The sequence below is a fragment of the Saimiri boliviensis genome, chromosome 8 (genome assembly GCF_048565385.1).
Source record: "Saimiri boliviensis isolate mSaiBol1 chromosome 8, mSaiBol1.pri, whole genome shotgun sequence".
NCBI lineage: Eukaryota > Metazoa > Chordata > Mammalia > Primates > Cebidae > Saimiri > Saimiri boliviensis.
The window spans coordinates 115,600,270-115,607,022 of NC_133456.1; the positions used below are offsets into that span (position 1 = coordinate 115,600,270).

Consider the following 6,753-nt stretch of genomic DNA (forward strand, 5'->3'; position numbering starts at 1 on the left):
TCATCAAGAGTTGTAGTTATTAGGTGTCTCTTCTTTCCTTTTTGCATTCTTTCAATAGCCATACAAGTTTACATATGCAAATTAGGATAAATAATAGATTAAATTGAAATTGATCAGACTCCACTTATTCTACATATGTAAGTTTGGAAACATCAAATTTAAAGAAAACCATCACTTTCTCACTATGGTTTTGGCAGTCAAGATGATTGCCTTTCGAACATCAGTTTTACTTTACATCATTTGTTTAGGTCAGTCATAGTCATGTTAATTTCATTGTGGTTGGCACAGGAGTCACTGGATAAAAAGTTGTGACCCAGCCCCAGCCAATGCCATTTAAGAAGGAAGCACTGTGCTGGGGACTTCTAGGAGAGTTTCCCTCACTTCTAAGGAGCCTTTGAAGAGAGCTCACTTCTCTTATTCAAGGGGATACTGTCCTGTTGCACAGTGAGGTGTGAAATTGCTGTGGAATCTCCACCAGCTTGAGGATGACATCAGTACACAATAGTTGGAAAAGGAGAAGATGAGAGAAGTTCTGCATGCTCACGGATGACACCTAGAGTTTACCCTTCCTCTGGACTTCTTGTTATGGGGCTAACATATTTTTGTGAATTTTAAACCAGTTTGAGGTGGTTTTTTTGGACCTGCCTGTACTCTAATCCAAACAACTGTCCAAATTAATGATTTTCTTTTACAACATGCCCTGGATTTTGTACCTATCCAAGAGTGATCAGAATGTGTGAAAACTGCTAAGTCATCCTGACAGTGTGACTTCAGTAGATTCTAGGGGTTGGCCACAGTATTGAGTGATATTGCATCAGACTTACTTTCCAAGACACAAAACTATCATTCGGCTCATGACTGTAACCACCAACTTTCTCGGCGAACCTGAGTTAACTTTCTCCTCTTTCCTTCTGTCATACATCCCATCAAACAAGACCTTGTTGAGAATTTTTTAAACAAATCTTGACACCCGGGCCCAAGCACACATGTAACAACATTTAGGAAGACCTACTCCCACTTTCATTATCTTTCCTCCTGCACTAAGGCCTATTTCAAGTTTTGATTCTCTCTGTCTTGTTTCCTTGGATCTTTTTGGTGAGAAAAATTTGTCTACAATCATGGACAGATTTCTGTATTTTTGCCTTTCTTTCAGCTGTTGCCCATTTCTGGAACAGCCTGGTTTCCAGCAGTTTAATAGCTTCTTACTTAACCTGAATGCACCTGCTCCAGCCACACATCCTTTATGACTCCTTCTATGACTTCCCTGGAGGAGGTTGACTATCCTTTCCTGCACATCCTTAATTATTATATCTTCTACCACGCAAGTTAAAAAAACCCACATCACTGCAGTTACACTCTCAACTCATAAGGAGCTTCTGCTCCATTTTCCTCCCTGGATTGGTTCCATTGTCTTTGGTGCTGTATAGTAGACACACCTGTCAGCAATAACTTAAGCATACCCTGTAGGGTAGAAACACCTGTCTGCAATCATTTAGGCTGTAAGGGAGATTCACCTGTCGTCAATAATTTAGGCATGCCCTGTAAGGTAGACACACCTGACAGCAGTAACTCATCCTAAGAAATAAGGATTGCCCTGTGGAGGTCGCTGGTGGGAGGGAGTTAAGTGATGGTGCTATATAAGCTGCATGCTTTTTGTGAGCGATTGCAGTTCTCCTATCCGGACCACTGACAGTGGACCACCTTGTAAGTAACCCCCAAGCTAACTCTATGCCGTGTTCACTGGTCCCTGGTCTCTTCCGCAGCCTCTTGAACCTGGTGCCATCCCTACTGAGGTTAATAGAGACTCAGCAAAATGAGTTCCTTACTCGTAACTTGGTTCCATCTTATAGCTACAAAAGTAGAGATATCACCCTGTTCGTTTACCTTTAACACACCTTTTTTTTTTTTTCATCTGAGTATTCTCTGGAAAATGAGACATTTTTGTGGTTTATTTTTCTTATCCCATTCTGTCCTAAAGGAAATGTAAGGTTCAGATGTCCTGTGTGTGTGATTGTAGTTTTGTTTAGTTGAGGGGAGCCAGTTAGACAAAGCGACAAGAGATGGGAAGTGGTGAGACACATGAAGTCTCACAGGTCCAGAGTAGGTCATGTTCCAGGTCTTCCCTGGTGTATGAGTTCTTTGTGATATTTCTTGCTCTGTATCATAACACTTCTTTTTACTTCTTTGAGCACCTTTGCTGCCCATTTTCCATGTTTCTGGATATTGATGCACTGTTTCTCCACCTCACTGGCTCCCTCTTTTATATCCTATGAAAGCCAAACTAAACAGTAGCAGCTGCTAAACTATGCAGCTAAATCCGGGTAGCTGAGACCTTAAATAACTCAGCATGATTTGCGCTCCTCTCAGCAGATCTCAACTCTTGCATCACCCTTCTTTCTACCTGCACTAAAGGAAATCCTGGCAGGTTTTCACTAGAAGGGACCACCAGATAGGATGATGAAGGGATAGTGAATTTCTTCTTTCCTGTACCAAGTGAGTTACTTAAAGGATGTTTGAGCCCTTCCATATAAAAGGATCAACTGAGAAAAGGCAGTGTTTGTTTGAAAACATTTTGCTGGAAGGGAAGAAAATTATTTGCAGAAAAACCATGAGGAGTTGGTTAGAGCTTAAACTCTGGGAGGGAAATGTAACCAAATGGAACCAAGTTCAGTAAAGATTCTGCAATTCATGAGGAAGAGGTAACTCATGGTTATCAGGAATGCATGAGAATAAAATGCTGAACACTTCGCTGTGGTTTGAATGTGTCCTCCAAAGTCCACGTGTTGAAAATAGAATCCCCAATGCCGCAGTGTACAGAGATGTGCCCTCTAAGAGGTCACCAGGTCATAAGGGCCCTGCTCTCATGAGTCGCTGACCTCATTATCGCAGGAATGCGTCCATGATCCTGAGAGTGGGTTTACTGTAAAAACCATTTCAGCCCTCTCTTGTTCACTCATCCTCTTACCCCTGTTTTCCCACCCCCCGCCTTCTGCCATGGGATGACACAGTACAGATACCCTCCCCAGATGAGGGCCCTGTGATCTGGGACTTTTAAGCCTCCAAGACTGAGCCAAACAACTTTGTATTTTTCATGAGTCACTCAGTCTCAGCTATACTGTTACAGCAACAGAAAACAGCCTAAGACACACCCATATAATCCTCCCTGAATAAGTGGGATGTGTCGTGAAGCCAAGAGAAATGACTCAGAGGGGAAACACACCTACCCCTCCTTTATCACCCTACACAAGCAGGGAACCCAAAAGATTGCCTTTCAGAGTTCTCAAAAAGCCCTCTGAACAGCCTGGTTAAGACTTCTGACTGGGAGTCTGGTTCATTAAGGCTGCTATGACAAAATACTGTAGACTGGGTGACTTATCAGCAAAAGATGGAGCTATCTCACAGATCTGGAGGCTGAAGTCCAAGGTCAAGGTGCTGGCAGATTCAGGGCCTGGCCAGGATCTGTGTTCTGGTTTATAGACAGCTGTCCTCTCACTGTCCTCATGTGGCGAAACGGGCATGCCATCTCTCTGGGGGCTCTTTTATTAGAAGCATTGGTGTAGCTTGGACGTTTGTCCCTCTCAAACCCCATGTTGAAGTTTGATCCCCATTGTTGGAGGTGGGGTCTAACGGGAGGATTGGGGTGATGGGGTGGACCCCTCATGAAGAGATGAATGCCCTCCCTGGGGACCGGTAAGGTCTTACTCTATGAGTTCCCATGAGAGCTGGTTGTTAAAAAGAGCCTGGCCCCTCCCCTCCTTCCTGCTTCCCCTATCCCTATGTGATCTCTGCACGTATCAGCTCCCCTTGACCTTCTTCCATACGTGGAAGCAGCCTGAGGCCCTCACCTGAAGTCCAGTCCTGAAGCTTCCAGCCAGCAGAACTGCGAGCTGAATAAACATCTATTCTCTATAAATTACCCAGCTCCAGCTTCTCTTGTATAGCAACAGTAAATGGACAAATGGACCAAGACCAGCTCTAATCCCCTTCCTGGGCCTTTGCCCTCATGGCCTAATCACCTCCACAGGACCACCTCCAAATATCACCACCTTGGCGGTTAAGGCTTCACATGTGACCGTGACAGGGATGTGAAGATTCCATCCACTGCACGGGTCACAGGGAGCTCACAGCAGCATGGTCATTCTCACAACAGTCAGTGTTCTGGGGCTGCTCACTGCCCCTCACTCCTAGACCTGCCCACCCCAGCCAAGGCCTTCATGCTGTTCTGGGCCACCTCTCCCAGGTCCTGCAACCCACGCAGAGGTCCTGGCCCAAATGGGATCTCCTGAGACTCACCCCCTGCCCCTGAAACAAGATGGCCATGTCCTTGTCAAGTTCTTCTCTAGGAGAATGTGGGAGTCACACAGAGACTTGTACCTACCTGTGCAGGGGTTTCCCAGAGCCTCATGTCACCCCCTCCATCTCATCATTGATTTTTGGCTTCAGTCTCGCCTTCTTGGTGATATCTTTGTCCCTGTGTCACTCTAATTGAAGTAGCTCCCCAGCCCCCGTCTCTCTCCATCTCACCCCTCCGTTTCAGTTTCTTCAGAACAATTGTCACCAGAGCAAGTACCTGAATTATTCACTCATTTCGTGGTGTGTTTTCATATTTAATGACTGATTTATCCAACACTAATCACTACATCTAGAAAGCTCCTAGTATGTAGTCAGTGTTCAATAAATATTTGTGAAGTGAATGAAATTGACCTCTAGGCATGGCCACAGTGCGTCTTTTTTTTGAAAGTTTTCCTGTGCTCTGTTCTCATTTTCTGTGATCGCCAAACTGTTTATAAATCCTTATGAAAGGTTGTGTTGGCTATGTATATACGTCTAATCCCAGTCATGGGCTATATCTTTCCCTAGGCTACAGCAGAGCAGGGGAGGGAGGAGGGGCGCTGAGCACAGGAGAGTCAGTCAGGCTTCACCCTGGCCCCAAGTCCTCAATGGGGTATCAGTGAAATACCACCTCCTGGAGTTCAGGCTGATGGGGTGGGAACACTGCATTACGTAAGTGTCAGTGTTCACTGAGGTAGATAACCAGAACACATGAAAACTTACCTGTTCCTGGGATAATTCTTAAATCTCATTAAGGCTTCTTAAGCAATCACAAGATTGAAGCCACTTTGCCAGAGGTTAGGAGTAATAGGTGGAGCTAGATAGCCTACCTGTAGTTCAGTTCTAGAAATATTTACTGTGTATTTTTTACATGGAAATCAGTGTTCCTAGTATTTTTTTTTTTTAAGTCAGGCATGTATGAATAAGTCTAATAGTTCCACATTCACTTTTGTGAGGCTATATCTCTACATCTTTCCGTGGGCTGGGACTAAAACAAGACACTTTTTTGAAACAAGGACATGGAAGTGATGGTATCAGGGCAACTGTGTCATGACGGAAGAATACCCGAGACTGGGTAAGTGATAAAGAAAGGGGCTCAATTGGCCCTTGGTCTGCAGGCTGGACATGAAGCGTGGTGCTGGCATCTGCTTCTGGGGAGGGCCTCAGGGAGCTTACAGTGATGGCAGAAGTAAGGGGGCCTCCCGAGTCTCACACCACGTGAGTGGGAGCAAGAGAGCGAGGGGGCAGGTGCCACACGCTTTACACAACCGGGTCTCCCGGGAACTCACAGCCAGAACTAACTCATCACAAGGGGATGGCGCTGAGCCATTCATGAGGGATCCACTCCATGATCCAGTCACCTCCCCCCAGGCCCTGCCTCCAGCACTGGGGATTACATTTTGGCATGGGATTTGGCATGCACAAATAGCTAAACCGTATTAGTAGTTATTGCTGAATTTGGAAACCCCAGTTCCAGGGATAAACACCTTCCCAAACTGTGGCTTAGAAGACTAAGGGAGGATCCTGTCTCTCTGGGGCATGGATTACATGAGGGAAAAGTATCAGGTGTTTGAGGGCCAGTGGCTCTGCTGTTCGTAGATTGTAACACACGATTAGAAGAGTGCAGTAGATTGAATATCCAGCTTTGCTAAGGTTGCAGAGGTTGGTCTGAGCTGGGAGTCCACATTCTTCACCAAGGTCTTCCTCAGAATCCACGCCAAGGGACCTGTGTTTGCTGAAGGGGGATAAGCCAGAAGGTGAAGCCACACCAGCTTCAGAGAGCACAGCTCCCCTTTAATACCAAAAAGCTCGCTGCCTTCAGCACCCTGAGTTTTCTCCTCTCCCAGCCTTGGATGCTGTACAAGTGTGAACTGCAGGAAAAGAGGAAGCACCCAGCGTCCAAGAGACAAGTCAGGAGCAATTAGGACCCACTTAAGACATGATCACCCTGCTTTAAGCTCCAGGGTGCCCCCCATCCCCCGCCCCCAACAGAATGGAATCCGCCATGCAGCTCCTTATTCCTAAAATTGTCTCCATTCCTGGAGACCATGTTGGCCAGGTGGGTCTCAAACTCCTGACTCAGGTGATCTGCCCACCTCAGCCTCCCAAAAGTGCTGGGATCACAGGCATGAGCCACTGCTCCCAGCCTCCTTTTAGCATTTCTTATATAAAGAATATAGTGAAATGAGGAATTGGAGGTTATAGAATTTTGTTACATCCCATGTGTTCCCAATTTAAGCTTTAAAAAATTCTGAGTAACTCTTTAAAATACGGTTTTTGTGAAAATGAAGGGTAAATGAGTGGAATAAGCCTGTGGCAGATTTGCTATTTCTAAGTGACTGTTCTAATTATTATTTCACATCTTGGAAAAAACTTTATGCATGCTAAGAAAATGTGAAATTCTTTGGCATTACATACTTG

At 45.4% G+C, this 6,753-nt stretch overlaps 1 protein-coding gene across 18 annotated transcripts in view; it reads left to right on the forward strand.

Moving 5' to 3' along the window:
• The first annotated feature begins 5,078 nt into the window (after positions 1-5,078).
• The window catches only part of LOC101041915 (aldo-keto reductase family 1 member C4), a 79,475-nt gene continuing 77,800 nt past the window's right edge, over positions 5,079-6,753 (forward strand). For 15 of the 18 annotated variants that reach the window (XR_005581934.2, XR_005581929.2, XR_012518998.1 and 12 more), the window contains exon 1: positions 5,081-5,407. The gene's annotated coding sequence lies outside the window, so the exon portion shown is untranslated. Of the gene's footprint in view, positions 5,408-6,753 lie in introns of all 18 variants that reach the window. The other 3 variants (XM_074405124.1, XM_074405121.1, XM_074405123.1) reach the window with 3 other exon arrangements.